This window comes from Coregonus clupeaformis, chromosome 5 (assembly GCF_020615455.1).
Source record: "Coregonus clupeaformis isolate EN_2021a chromosome 5, ASM2061545v1, whole genome shotgun sequence".
In the NCBI taxonomy this organism is placed as follows: Eukaryota; Metazoa; Chordata; class Actinopteri; order Salmoniformes; family Salmonidae; genus Coregonus; species Coregonus clupeaformis.
Genome location: NC_059196.1, coordinates 28,720,642 through 28,736,314, shown reverse-complemented (window position 1 = coordinate 28,736,314; position 15,673 = coordinate 28,720,642). Strand labels below are relative to the sequence as shown.

The 15,673-nt window shown below is 42.2% G+C and overlaps 1 long non-coding RNA gene across 4 annotated transcripts; it reads right to left on the bottom strand.

The window, feature by feature from the left end:
- Positions 1-10,101: 10,101 nt before the first annotated feature.
- LOC121566812 lies at positions 10,102-15,566 on the bottom strand. 4 transcript variants are annotated; one of them, XR_006658924.1, is made up of 3 exons: positions 13,345-14,810; positions 12,533-12,685; positions 10,102-12,220 (listed from the first exon to the last, which is right to left on the bottom strand). It is a non-coding gene; the product is annotated as an uncharacterized LOC121566812 (long non-coding RNA). The 4 variants fall into 4 exon arrangements; XR_006658931.1 differs by lacking the exon at positions 13,345-14,810 and adding an exon at positions 12,937-13,252; XR_006658925.1 differs by lacking the exon at positions 12,533-12,685 and having other exon boundaries at positions 13,345-15,566.
- Between the last annotated feature and the right edge of the window lie 107 nt (positions 15,567-15,673).

The window sequence follows — 15,673 nt, the reverse complement described above, 5'->3', positions numbered from 1 at the left end:
ATATATGGAGGCTTAAATATCCTGACCTAGTGAGATATACAGTACATGGCGGAGGCTCAATCAAGCTAGTCGTCTTGAGTACTTTCTTATGTCATTCTCGCTGGAACCAAAAGTTTAAAAAGTGTTGATAGGGGACAGAATGCAGTTGGACCATCAAATAATTGGCATACACATTACTCTTACAGAATTTCCACGTGGGCAAGTGTATTGGACATTTTATCAAAGCCTATTGGATGACAACTTGTTTTTAACCAAGACAAAACTATTTATAAATGACTTTTTCTAACAAACATAGGTACAGCAGATCCCCTTATTGTATGCGACACCTTTAGAGGCCATGCAATTCAATACTCATTGTCACGATCGTCGGGAACAGAGGACCAAGGCGCAGCGTTGAATGCGAACATATTTATTTATTTATATAATGATCACACGAACAAAACGAAAACGTGACGTCCCTGGTTACATACACAAACCAACACGGAACAAGAAACCACACCCAATGAATGCCTAACGGCTACCTAAGTATGACTCCCAATCAGAGACAACGAGCTACAGCCGTCTCTGATTGGGAGCCACCCTGGCCAACATAGATATACAAAAACTAGAATACCCAAAGGAAACTCACACCCTGGCTCAACATACAAGTGTCCCCAGAGCCAGGGCGTGACACTCATCTTTAAAACAAAAGCAATTTAGGTCAAAAGAGTTAATTTTACCAAAGGAAATAGAGGGACTAACAGTGCAGATAGATAGCAATAAAACTGTACCATAGAGGCACAGAATAAGTTGGTGGAAAAAAACAAAAAGAACTGGAGGAAATTATTCAAGGAAGATCAAGTGTAATGTATAATAAAAAGGAAGTGGACTGGAGGGAATACAAATGTTTATGTGTTTATCTTCAGCTTAGGAATGCCAAAAATAATTTACGGAAACTTGTTAAAAGTGATTCAACAAACTATATTTTGAAAGAAGAAGCTAAGTACTTTAAGCATATTTTTTTTTTTTTTCGGTCTCCTCCATCTCCACTAACCAAAGTTAATTGTACGTTTTTTTTTCTATTAATAATCTAAAATTAACAGCTGTAAAAAAAAAATCTTGATGCAAAATGCATAGCGCATAGAATTAAAAAGGTATTGTCAGATATTATTAATCCTAATCAGAGTGGTTTTTTACATGTACGATACATTGGAGATAATATAAGACAAGTACTGGAAACATTAGAACACTATGAAAAATCTGTGAAACCAGGCCTGGTATTCATAGCTGATTTTGAAAAGACCTTTGATAAAGTATTACTGGAATTTATATATAAATGCCTGGACTATTTTAATTTTGGAGAATGTCTTATACTATACAATGGGTCAAAGTTATGTATAGTAACCCCAGGTGTAAAATAGTAAATAATGGCTACTTCTCAGACAGTATTAAACTGTCAAGAGGAGTAAAACAAGGTTGTCCACTATTGGCATAGGTCCTCTGTAGCTCAGCTGGTAGAGCACGGCGCTTGTAACGCCAAGGTAGTGGGTTCGATCCCCGGGACCACACATACACAAAAATGTATGCACGCACGACTGTAAGTCGCTTTGGATAAAAGCGTCTGCTAAATGGCATATATTATTTTATTTTATTTTTTATTTTTTATTTATTATGGCCATCGAAATGTTAGATATTAAAATCAGATCAAACAATAATCCTAGAAATCCAGGCCTTAAAAACAAAGCTGACAATTCATGTTTTATTTTAAATCCGCAATTTGGATCCCTGCACAGCCTCATAGATAATTGTTCTAACCTCTCTGGATTACAACCGAATTATGGTAAGTGCACCATATTACATATTGGATCGCAAAAAAATACAACTTTTACATTACCGTGTAGTGTACGAATAAAATGGTCTGAGGGTGAAGTGGGCATACTCGGTATTCATACCCGAAAGAAAGAAATGATCTCACTACAATACATTTTAATAGAAAGTTAGCAAAAATAGATAAGATCTTGCTACCATGGAAAGGAAAATACCTGTCTATTTATGGAAAAATTCCCCTGATTAACTCTTTAGTCATATCCCAGTTGACCTATTTACTTATGACCCTGCCTACACCTAACAACTTGTTTTTGAAATTATATGATCAAAAAATATTCCACTTTATTTGGAACGGCAAGCCAGGTCAAATCAAATCAATTCTTATTTGCCACATGTGCCGAATACAACAGGTGTAGACCCTACAGTGAAATGATTACTTATAAGCCCTTAACCAACAATGCAGTTTTAAGAAAAATAAGTGTTAAGTAAAGAAATAGATTAGTAAAAAATAGAAATAATAATAATAATTAAAGAGCAGCAGTAAACTAAAATAACAGTAGGGAGGCTATATATATACTGGTACTGTATATACAGTGGCTTGCAAAAGTATTCACCCCCCTTGGCATTTTTCCTATTTTGTTGCCTTACAACCTGGAAATAAAATGGATTTTTGGGGGGTTTGTATCATTTGATTTAGACAACATGCCAACCCTTTTGAAGATGCAAAATATTTTTTATTGTGAAACAAACAAGAAATAAGACAAAAGAACAGAAATCTTGAGCGTGCATAACTATTCACCACCCCCAAAGTAAATACTTTGTAGAGCCACCTTTTGCAGAAATTACAGCTGCAAGTCTCTTGGGGGTATGTCTCTATAAGCTTGGCACATCTAGCCACTGGGATTTTTGCCAATTTTTCAAGGCAAAACTGCTCCAGCTTCTTCAAGTTGGATGGGTTCCGCTGATGTACAGCAATCTTTAAGTCATACCACAGATTCTCAATTGGATTGAGGTCTGAGCTTTGACTAGGCCATTCCAAGACATTTAAATGTTTCCCCTTAAACCACTCAAGTGTTGCTTTAGCAGTATGCTTAGGGGCTTCCTGCTGGAAGGTGAACCTCCGTCCCAGTCTCAAATCTCTGGAAGACTGAAACAGGTTTCCCTCAAGAATTTCCCTGTATTTAATGCCATCCATCATTCCTTCAATTCTGACCAGTTTCCCAGTCCCTGATGCTGCCACCACCATGCTTCACTGTGGGGATGGTGTTCTCGGGGTGATGAGAGGTGTTGGGTTTGCGCCAGACATAGCGTTTTCCTTGATGGCCAAAAAGCTCAATTTTAGTCTCATCTGACCAGAGTACCTTCTTCCATATGTTTGGGGAGTCTCCCACATGGCTTTTGGCGAACACCAAACGTGTTTGCTTATTTTTTTCTTTAAGCAATAGCTTTTTAATGGCCACTCTTCCATAAAGCCCAGCTCTGTGGAGTGTACGGCTTAAAGTGGTCCTATGGACAGATACTCCAATCTCCACTGTGGAGCTTTGCAGCTCCTTCAGGGTTATCTTTGGTCTCTTTGTTGCCTCTCTGATTAATGCCCTCCTTGCCTGGTCCATGAGGTTTGGTGGGCGGCCCTCTCTTGGCAGGTTTGTTGTGGTGCCATATTCTTTCCATTTTTTTATAACGGATTTAATGGTGCTCCGGATATTTTTTTATAACCCAACCCTGATCTGTACTTCTCCACAACTTTGTCCCTGACCTGTTTAGAGAGCTCCTTGGTCTTCATGGTGCCACTTGCTTAGTGGTGTTGCAGACTCTGGGGCCTTTCAGAACAGGTGTATATATATATATACTGAAATCATGTGACAGATCATGTGACACTTAGATTGCACACAGGTGGACTTTATTTAACTAATTATGTGACTTCTGAAGGTAATTGGTTGCACCAGATCTTATTTAGGGGCTTCATAGCAAAGGGGGTGAATACATATGCACTCAACACTTTTCCGTTATTAATTTTTTATAATTCTTTTAAACAAGTTATTTTTTGCATTTCACCTCACCAATTTGGACTATTTTGTGTATGTCCATTACATGAAATCCAAATAAAAATCCATTTAAATTACAGGTTGTAATGCAACGGGGGATGAATACTTTCTTACATTGTAGAATAATAGTGAAGACATCAAAAATATGAAATAACACATATGGAATCATAGCATATGGAATCATGTAGTAACCAAAAAAGTGTTAAACAAATCAAAATATATTTTATATTTGAGATTCTTCAAATAGCCACCCTTTGCCTTGATGACAGCTTTGCACACTCTTGGCATTCTCTCAACCAGCTTAACCTGGAATGCTTTTCCAACAGTCTTGAAGGAGTTCCCTCATATGCTGAGCAGTTGTTGGCTCTTTTTCCTTCACTCTGCCGTCCGACTCATCCCAAACCATCTCAATTGGGTTGAGGTCGCGGGATTGTGGAGGCCAGGTCATCTGATGCAGCACTCCATCACTCTCCTTCTTGGTAAACATCCCTTTCACAGCCTGGAGGTGTGTTGGGTCATTGACCTGTTGAATAACAAATGATAGTCCCACTAAGCACAAACCAGATGGGATGGTGTATCACTGCAGAATGCTGTGGTAGCCATGCTGGTTAAGTGTGCCTTGAATTCTAAATAAATCACAGACAGTGTCACCAGCAAAGCACCCCCACACCGCAAAACCTCCTCCTCCATGCTTTACGGTGGGAACTACACATGCAGAGATCATCCGTTCACCCACAACGCATCTCACAAACACACAGCGGTTTGAACCGAAAATCTCAAATTTGGACTCCAGACCAAAGGACAAATTTCCATCAGTCTAATGTCCATTGCTCATGTTTCTTGGCCCAAGCAGGTCTTTTCTTCTTATTGGTGACCTTTAGTAGTGGTTTCTTTGCAGCAATTCGACCATGTAGGCCTTATTCACACAGTCCCCTCTGAACAGTTGATGTTGAGATGTGTCTGTTACTTGAACTCTGTGAAGCATTTATTTGGGCTGCAATTTCTGAGGCAGGTAACTCGAATGAACTTATCCTCTGAAGCAGAGGTAACTCTGGGTCTTCCATTCCTGTGGCGGTCCTCATGAGAGCCAGTGTCATCATAATAGTGCTTGATTAATTTTGCGACTGCACTTGAAGAAACTTTCAAAGTTCTTGAAATGTTCAGTATTGACTGACCTTCATGTCTTAAAGTAATAATGGGCTGTGGTTTCTCTTTGCTTATTTGAGCTGTTCTTGCCACAATATGGACTTGGTCTTCTTCCAAATAGGGCTATCTTCGGTATAACCCCCTACCTTGTCACAACACAACTGATTGGCTCAAACGCATTAAGAAGGAAATTAATTCCACAAATTAACTTTTAAGAAGGCACACCTGTTAATTGCAATGCATTCCAGGTGACTACCTCATGATGCTGGTTGAGAGAATGCCAAGAGTGTGCAAAGCTGTCATCAAGGCAAAGGGTGGCTATTTGAAGAATCTCAAATATAAAATATATTTTGATTTGTTTAACACTGTTTTGGTTACTACATGATTACATATGTGTTATTTCATAGTTTTGATGTCTTCACTATTATTCTACAACATAAAAAATAGTAAAAATAAAGAAAAACCCTTTAATGAGTAGGTTTGTCCAAACTTTTGACTTGTAGTGTATATATATATACACTGCTCAAAAAAATTAAGGGAACACTTAAACAACACAATGTAACTCCAAGACAATCACATTTCTGTGAAATCAAACTGTCCACTTAGGAAGCAACACTGATTGACAATACATTTCACATGCTGTTGTGCAAATGCAATAGACAACAGGTGGATATTATAGGCAATTAGCAAGACACCCCCAATAAAGGACTGGTTTTGCAGTTGGTGACCACAGACCACTTCTCAGTTCCTATGCTTCCTGGCTGATGTTTTGGTCACTTTTGAATGCTGGCGGTGCTTTCACTCTAGTGGTAGCATGAGACGGAGTCTACAACCCACACAAGTGGCTCGGGTAGTGCAGCTCATCCAGGATGGCACATCAATGCGAGCTGTGGCAAGAAGGTTTGCTGTGTCTGTCAGCGTAGTGTCCAGAGCATGGAGGCGCTACCAGGAGACAGGCCAGTACATCAGGAGACGTGGAGGAGGCCGTAGGAGGGCAACAACCCAGCAGCAGGACTGCTACCTCCGCCTTTGTGCAAGGAGGAGCAGGAGGAGCACTGCCAGAGCCCTGCAAAATGACCTCCAGCAGGACACAAATGAGCATGTGTCTGCTCAAACGGTCAGAAACAGACTCCATGAGGGTAGTATGAGGGCCCGACGTCCACAGGTGGGGGTTGTGCTTACAGCCCAACACCGTGCAGGACGTTTGGCATTTGCCAGAGAACACCAAGATTGGCAAATTCGCCACTGGCGCCCTGTGCTCTTCACAGATGAAAGCAGGTTCACACTGAGCACGTGACAGACGTGACAGAGTCTGGAGACGCCATGGAGAACGTTCTGCTGCCTGCAACATCCTCCAGCATGACCGGTTTGGCGTGGGTCAGTCATGGTGTGGGGTGGCATTTCTTTGGGGGGCCGCACAGCCCTCCATGTGCTCGCCAGAGGTAGCCTGACTGCCAGTAGGTACCGAGATGAGATCCTCAGACCCCTTGTGAGACCATATGCTGGTGCGGTTGGCCCTGGGTTCCTCCTAATGCAAGACAATGCTAGACCTCAAGTGGCTGGAGTGTGTCAGCAGTTCCTGCAAGAGGAAGGCATTGATGCTATGGACTGGCCCGCCCGTTCCCCAGACCTGAATCCAATTGAGCACATCTGGGACATCATGTCTCGCTCCATCCACCAACGCCACGTTGCACCACAGACTGTCCAGGAGTTGGCAGATGCTTTAGTCCAGGTCTGGGAGGAGATCCCTCAGGAGACCATCCGCCACCTCATCAGGAGCATGCCCAGGCGTTGTAGGGAGGTTATACAGGCACGTGGAGGCCACACACACTACTGACCCTCATTTTGACTTGTTTTAAGGACATTACATCAAAGTTGGATCAGCCTGTAGTGTGGTTTTCCACTTTAATTTTTAGGGTGACTCCAAATCCAGACCTCCATGGGTTGATAAATTTGATTTCCATTGATGATTTTTGTGTGATTTTGTTGTCAGCACATTCAACTATGTAAAGAAAAAAGTATTTAATAAGATTATTTCATTAATTCAGATCTAGGATGTGTTATTTTAGTGTTGTCTTTATTTTGCTGAGCAGTGTACATATACACACTACCAGTCAAAAGTTTGGACACACCTACTCATTCAAGGGTTTTTCTTAATTTTTTACTATTTTTACATGGAAATGATGCAGACAATTACGTTGATGGAAGACATAATCTAGCCGCAATATTAAAGCTGATCTACCACCTAAATAAAAATTTTCACAAATAAATTACAGAGAGAGAGAGAGAGAGAATTAGGCCAACACCCGCTAATGATCAAAATCCAGAAAAGAGCTGTTAAATTCTACAACCACCTAAAAGGAAGCGATTCCCAAACTTTCCATAACAAAGCCATCACCTACAGAGAGAGGAACCTGGAGAAGAGTCTCCTAAGCTAGCTGGTCATGGGGCTCTGTTCACAAACACAAACAGACCCCACAGAGCCCCAGGACAGCAACACAATTAGACCCAAACAAATCATGAGAAAACAAAAATATAATTACTTCACACATTGGAAAGAATTAACAAAAAAACTGCGCAAACTAGAATGCTATTTGGCCCTAAACAGAGAGTACACAGTGGCCGAATACCTGACCACTGTGACTGACCCAAACTTAAGGAAAGCTTTGACTATGTACAGACTCAGTGAGCATAACCTTGCTATTGAGAAAGGCCACTGTAGGCAGAGCTTGCTCTCAAGAGAAGACAGGCTATGTGCACACTGCCCACAAAATGAGGGAGAAACTGAGCTGCACTTCCAAACCTCCTGCCAAATGTATGACCATATTAGAGACACATATTTCCCTCAAGATTACACAGACCCACAAATAATTAAAAAAGAAATCCAATTTTCATAAACTCCCATATCTATTGGGTGAAATACCACAGTGTGCAATCACAGCAGCAGGATTTGTGACCTGTTGCCACAAGAAAAGTGCAAGCAGTGAAGAACAAACACCATTATAAATACAACTCATATTTATTAATTTTCCCTTTTGTAGTTGAACTATTTGCTCATCGTTACAACACATAGATATAATATGACATTTGAAATGTCTTTATTCTTTTGGATCTTTCGTGTAATGTTTACTAACATATTGTTTATTTCACTTTTGTTTATTATCTATTTCACTTGATTTGACAATGTTAACATATGTTTCCCATGCCAATAAAGCCCCTTGAATTGAATTGAGAGAGAAAAAGAGGTGGGCGGTGTTCTGAATGTTAACTGACGAGGGCTGCTGTTCCCTTTAAGAGAGTCATCTTGATACCGCTCTGTCTGGCACGGTGAGGAAATTAAAACTCTACTCACTTTAGTTTCACTCCTGCTTCAATGAAACCCACAGACCCATCACCCTAATACCACACACAGACACAAACACACACACACACACCTGATCCTACCTCTGTGTTATCGTTTTAAGTATTTCCCCCAGTGTATGTGAGTGAGAGATATATAGAGAATGTGTCTATGTTATTGTGAGACTGTGCCCCTGCTTGCGGTTCATTGTAAGGCTACTAGGCTCCTGCCTCCATAAAACTCTTTCAATTTAATTTACGACGTCATTTGTCAAAATGTGCCAGTCGGTGGCGGTAGCCATGATTTAACCCAGAAACAGATAATTCTGGCTGCTCACAGCTCCACAAAATGTCTGTCTGATTGTGAGTCTAAATGGAAACCAGATAAGATTAAACCGATTGCTGCATAAGACCCAGCCTTATGACGCGTGCCCAAAGCAGATATGACACATACACACACATGCACATACACACACACACATGCACATACACACACACACACACATACACACACACACACACATACAGACCCAAACCCATGCTACAGCACATCTCGCCTACACAATTTACAACATAAGCCCAATCTGACAACACAAAACCCTCCAATACATGCTGTTTACATAAGAGCACTCTACTTTTAGATATGATACATGTGAATAATGTGCAGTATGTTGTAGGTGGTTTAGACTTGGAATTCGCTATGCCACTGACTGTCCATAGCAACAATATCCTCTGGAGACAATCAATAGCTGGAATCAATCAATAGCTGGAATCAATCAAAAGCTAGAATCAAGCAATGAGAACAGTAAAATGAAGGGTTGTTTATTCTGATTGCCATGTGGGAAATTAAGGACAAGATTCAATCCGATCTCGGATTTGGATAAATAAAGGTTATTTATTTGCAGCGTTTACTGTGAATGTGTGAAAATTGCCTTTAAAGCGTACATTGCGGACAAAGCGTGATCGGATTGAATCCCAGCCTAAGGTCCTCCAATATTGCTGTAATGTCCACATTGCTGTAATGTCCACAAATAAGATAATGTTATTTTTCTGTTATAGTGTACTGCGATGTTCCCAGGCAGTCTGTCCCCAGAGAGGTCAGAGCCCCCTCTGTTTGACCTGGATGTGATCCTCAGGTCATGACCTTTGCTTCCAGGTGTGCATTTCTCTGTGTGGGGGTGGTAATTTAGCAGACACTCTTATCCAGAGCAATTTACAGGAGCAATTAGGGTTAAGTGCCCATCAACAGATTTCTCACCTAGTTGGCTCGGGTATTTGAACCAGCGACTGGCCAAACGCTCTTATCCGTTAGGCAACCTGCCGCCCAGTTAAACACCTGCTACAATTCCCTCATGCTGATTCCATGTGTGAGAGAGAGAGAAAGAGGGAGGAGAGAGAGAAACAGAGTGAGGGAGAGAGATTAAAGAATGAGGGAAGAGAGAGAGGAGGAGAAGGGAAGAGAGAGGAAGGGGGAGGAGGGAGAGAGGAAGAGAGCATAGTATTGGCATTGCCTTCCATAGTGTCTCCTAAGTTGAATTCATGTATTTATGGCTGATTCATTGTGGGCCAATAAAGTCATTTAATGGCTGGGATGTCATGGTGACTGATTCTGAGGGTTTGTAGATCAGTCTGTTTGAATGAGTGGCTGAAATATGAGAGCTGATCATTGGCGACAGCTCCTTCTATCTCAGCCAATCCAAATACCTTTTCTTATGAAATAACAGTTGAGTCTTGCATTAGGACATTACAATGAAAGCCGTAGGTGTACATTCCAGGTTTTTAATAATGATTCAAAAGGTATTCTGCAGTACGTTTACACAATGATTCAGAAATGGCAAGAAAATGAAAGCAAAAACTCACCACGTTTCCTACCTTACATACCACAGGCCAGTGGATCCCAAACCTTTGTGACCCACCTATGCCCAGCTGGGACCAAGAGTAACTGGCTGCGACCCACCAGAGGGCCCCGACGCACCGTTTGGGAAACACTGCTCTGTAGGCTAGACTCCACACTCCTACTCCTCCAAAAGTAAACATGTTTCTAAACAGCTGTTACCATATATTCTCACGTTTTACAAAGCTGAATGAAACTACTAAATATTTCATCAAATATCAACAGAAACCATTTCCAATATCACATCGATAGCATCATGTTACATTCTACGCTTCTTCACGCCAGAGAAAGCAGCTAAACCTGAAACCGAACCCAAAGCCCACTAAGCTAGGAGAGCAACAGACACGGTTGGTTATCAGATTCTGTCTCAGCAGTAGACATGGTCTGTAGAGGTTCTATAGAGTTGGCTATAGAGTTCTATAGAGTTCTATAGAGTTGGCACTGAGTGAAGGAGGTTGGTATCAGAGCCATAGATTTAGAAAGTTGGGCCAACTTTTAGAATTTTGAATATTGTTCTAATTCTAGACATACAGTTACATAGCAACATTTAAATATTCCCCATGTAATGTTAATGGGGAGCTAACATGGCTGCCATAGAATGGTGAAGTGTCATGTAAATGCGTCATAATGCAGAAACCTCTCTAAATACATGGCTCTGGTTGGTATGAATGAAACCATGAGAACGGTCTGTGGAGTGTGGACAGTGTCAGTGTGCATCTCTCCTCTCATCTTAGCTCTCTGTCAGTGAACGACTATGGGTGACATCTTGACAGGGTAGAAATGCACAGACCATAGTGCTGCATTTAAAAAATGCGCTGTCAAATTAGGAATACTGCAGATAGCAATTCACTCGCATGCATTCCATATACACACATGAATTATTGAGCTGCCTTGTCTTTATCTATTGGAATTCTACATAGTTCATCACCATTTATCATGAAATCACAAAGCTAGCACAAACATATGCTGATAAGGTTGTTAAATAATCATCACAACGTAATTCAACAACATAAACTGGATAATCTCAAGTGAGCAGTACGAATGTAAACATCACTGTAATTCTAGGCAACATTCATCATCTTATTGACATCTAATGAAAATAGAATCTCATCAATGAAAGGACTGTATTTTCCCCATACATAGAATCTCATTAGAATCATCGTCTTCGTCTTGATTATGGGAGCAGAAAGACATATAATAATTTAGGAATTTAAATTGTTTCTCAAATTCTTCGATTTGTATTCATTTAAAGAATAAATAGTACAGTGTACCATGTCATAAACCTTAAACAAGTATTTTGTCCCAAAAGTAGCTTAAATTGCACAATGATGTTGACTCTGATAAGATTGTTCTCTAAATAGGCTATCGTACAGAGAAAAAAAACATGCTCAAATACAATTTAGTTCACAAGTTTCAGCCCATGGAGTGAACTTGAGCACATAGCCACATCATATACATGTCAAAACATGGACACTGTACTGAAAAAAATTAATGCAAAATCAACATTCAATTCAGCAGCTTCGACATACATAGAAAAATAGGGTTGACAATATCTCAGATATCCAGCATCTAGAACAGCTCTCTGTAACTCATGTATTTGAATGAACCTCCAGTTTCTCTATGTTTTACAGTAAACATGGTTTGGGTAAACTAATCTAAACAGTGTTTAGCTAGAGCAGACTGAATACTCACTTCCCAGAGTCTCGATATGTCATGCAAAGCTCCCAATCATCGGATGATTTGAGCAAAAGTCCAAATAAGACACAAGTATCACAAGTTAGGACACAGCCCTGTAGGACGAGGACCTGTGTTCTGTCTGTCTCACCGTGGAAACCTCCAGCCCTGTAGGAGGAGGACCTGTGTTCTGTCTGTCTCACCGTGGAAACCTCCAGCCCTGTAGGAGGAGGACCTGTGTTCTGTCTGTCTCACCGTGGAAACCTCCAGCCCTGTAGGAGGAGGACCTGTGTTCTGTCTGTCTCACCGTGGAAACCTCCAGCCCTGTAGGAAGAGCAGTGTTCTGTCTGTCTCACTGTGGAAACCTCCAGCCCTGTAGGAGGAGGGACCTGTGTTCTGTCTGTCTCACTGTGGAAACCTCCAGCCCTGTAGGAGGAGGACCTGTGTTCTGTCTGTCTCACCGTGGAAACCTCCAGCCCTGTAGGAGGAGGGACCTGTGTTCTGTCTGTCTCACTGTGGAAACCTCCAGCCCTGTAGGACGAGGACCTGTGTTCTGTCTGTCTCACCGTGGAAACCTCCAGCCCTGTAGGAGGAGGGACCTGTGTTCTGTCTGTCTCACCGTGGAAACCTCCAGCCCTGTAGGAGGAGGACCTGTGTTCTGTCTGTCTCACCGTGGAAACCTCCAGCCCTGTAGGAAGAGCTGTGTTCTGTCTGTCTCACCGTGGAAACCTCCAGCCCTGTAGGAGGAGGACCTGTGTTCTGTCTGTCTCACTGTGGAAACCTCCAGCCCTGTAGGACAAGCTGTGTTCTGTCTGTCTCACTGTGGAAACCTCCAGCCCTGTAGGAGGAGGACCTGTGTTCTGTCTGTCTCACTGTGGAAACCTCCAGCCCTGTAGGACGAGCTGTGTTCTGTCTGTCTCACCGTGGAAACCTCCAGCCCTGTAGGAGGAGGACCTGTGTTCTGTCTGTCTCACTGTGGAAACCTCCAGCCCTGTAGGAAGAGCTGTGTTCTGTCTGTCTCACCGTGGAAACCTCCAGCCCTGTAGGAGGAGGACCTGTGTTCTGTCTGTCTCACTGTGGAAACCTCCAGCCCTGTAGGAAGAGCTGTGTTCTGTCTGTCTCACTGTGGAAACCTCCAGCCCTGTAGGAAGAGCTGTGTTCTGTCTGTCTCACTGTGGAAACCTCCAGCCCTGTAGGAAGAGCTGTGTTCTGTCTGTCTCACCGTGGAAACCTCCAGCCCTGTAGGAGGAGGACCTGTGTTCTGTCTGTCTCACTGTGGAAACCTCCAGCCCTGTAGGAGGAGGACCTGTGTTCTGTCTGTCTCACCGTGGAAACCTCCAGCCCTGTAGGAGGAGGGACCTGTGTTCTGTCTGTCTCACCGTGGAAACCTCCAGCCCTGTAGGAGGAGGACCTGTGTTCTGTCTGTCTCACCGTGGAAACCTCCAGCCCTGTAGGAGGAGGACCTGTGTTCTGTCTGTCTCACCGTGGAAACCTCCAGCCCTGTAGGAGGAGGACCTGTGTTCTGTCTGTCTCACCGTGGAAACCTCCAGCCCTAGCTGATGTGTGTGCCTTTTTACTTTCACAAATATGAGCTCAGGTCAGTTTTCCTCAGATCAGTTTAGCATTTCTAGGGTTGATCGTAGTATTGTTTATAGGAATCAGCCCTAGAAACAATAGAATGGAATATGAGGAGTTACTGTGGATCCTGTGTTTCTGCCAAGGCAGCAGGGTAGAGTACCTCAGAGCAGCCCAGGGGGGCAACATGGAGTCAAAGTGCTGAGTCAACCTGCTGCTACATACCGTCATCACATAGATATACACTGGCTTAACCACACACACACACACACACACACACACACACACACACACACACACACACACACACACACACACACACACACACACACACACACACACACACACACACACACACACACACAGAACAAGCTGCTTCACACTACTGTGCTATCTCATCATAAACACAGGTAAATTACACTCCATAGCCACAACAAAGTTATCTCTATCTCAACATTGTTTAAAGGTCATAGGTCAATGGCACTGTTCTGGGATGAATGGTTTCTTAGATGGTTTTATTTAGAAGGGAGAGGGGTGTGTATAGCTATGACACAGACTGAGGTCAGACTCCAGATTCCAGACTACAACATCTAAAGCGTGACTTGCACCCAGTACAGATGTGTGTCCTGTATGGGTCATGTATGTGTCCTGTATGTGTATGTAATGGGTATGGGTAGTATTGCTTTACGTTTGAAAATCTGGAATATATTTATATAGAAAATATCCAAAACAATAAAAACAGTTGACTTTTACGAAACCACTTATTTCCCAACAAGCTACCCTCCCTCCCAAGCCATCACCCTTTGGCACGATAATATTTTTAATGTATTTTTGTATTTATAACGTATAATGATTTTTTTGTAATAGAATTACTAGACATTTGAATAGTAACATACACTCTCACATTCAATCTAACACTTTTTTCTTCTCCATATTGGTACTGTATATGCCATAACATAATCATCATTTTAAAAACATTTATTTTTGTAAATCTATTTTTTCATTTTTTTACCTTTTTGATATGTAAATGGCATAATTTAGGATCTGTCATTGCATGCCCTTGTTATGTACAGAACCACTATGTCTGAGAGAAGCTGTTCTCTCTACTGGCCACTGGATAAGTGGGCAGTGGAACCATGTCACAGGCTTACGTTTATTGTCATGAATCTTGCCCTGGAGGCAGAACTGAGCGATTTCCGCTAGAAGGGTCAGTCAAAATTGGCAATATTGTAAAAATTAATGAAAACAAAAAATAGCTTTTTGGTCATAATTTAATGTTAGGGTTATGCATTAGGGTTAGCAGTGTTGTTAAGGTTAGGGTTAAGGTTAGGGTTAGGTTTGAAATCAGATTTTATGACTTTGTGGCTGGCAGGTTAGTGTTTTTCGTCATGAATCTTGTTCTGGATTTTAAACCTGACTTTGCAGCTGGCATACCTAAGAGGAAATCACTCAGTGCTGCCTCCAGGACAAGAAACATGACAATAAACGTCAACCTGCTTGTGGCTGTGCCAGCTAGTGACCACTCTGCAGTGCTGCCTCCAGAGCAAGACTAATGACAATAAATGCCAACCTGCTACAAAGTCACATACATTCTTATGCCAGAAGTGGATCCGTTTTTGCTCAATTCCTCGGGATCTCGTAAATATTCTCATTCTGGCCCTCCTAGCTCTAGGGCCAGAGGGGATACACAGTGTGCTAAAACATATACAAGCCCTTCTGACACCGGGAAGCAAGCATGACTTTGACCCCCTGTCTAAGACTGACATCAGTCTCAGACAGGGGGCTGGGTGTCTAGTTCACTTTAGTTAGATTGATTGATTTTACTACTTGAATCAGGACAGTTTTCTAGCACGTTACCGACTACTGTATAACTGTTCAATACTGGTTAGTTTAGTAGAATGCCTCCTCAGAATCACAGACACAGAGGTGTGGAAAGTTTGGTCCCAACGCTTCAGGAATCATTTAGAAAATATTTTACATTCAAACTTCTGAAGTAATCAATAGTCCAAAAGACCTCAAAGAGCAGAGAAACACTGACGGGAGAGAGAGGGAGAGGGAGAGAGGGGGAGAGGGAGAGGGAGGCAGAGGGAGAGAGAGGGAGAGGGAGAGAGGGGGAGAGGGAGAGGGAGGCAGAGGGAGAGAGAGGGAGAGGGAGAGGGAGAGAGGGGGAGAGGGAGAGGGAGAGAGGGGGAGA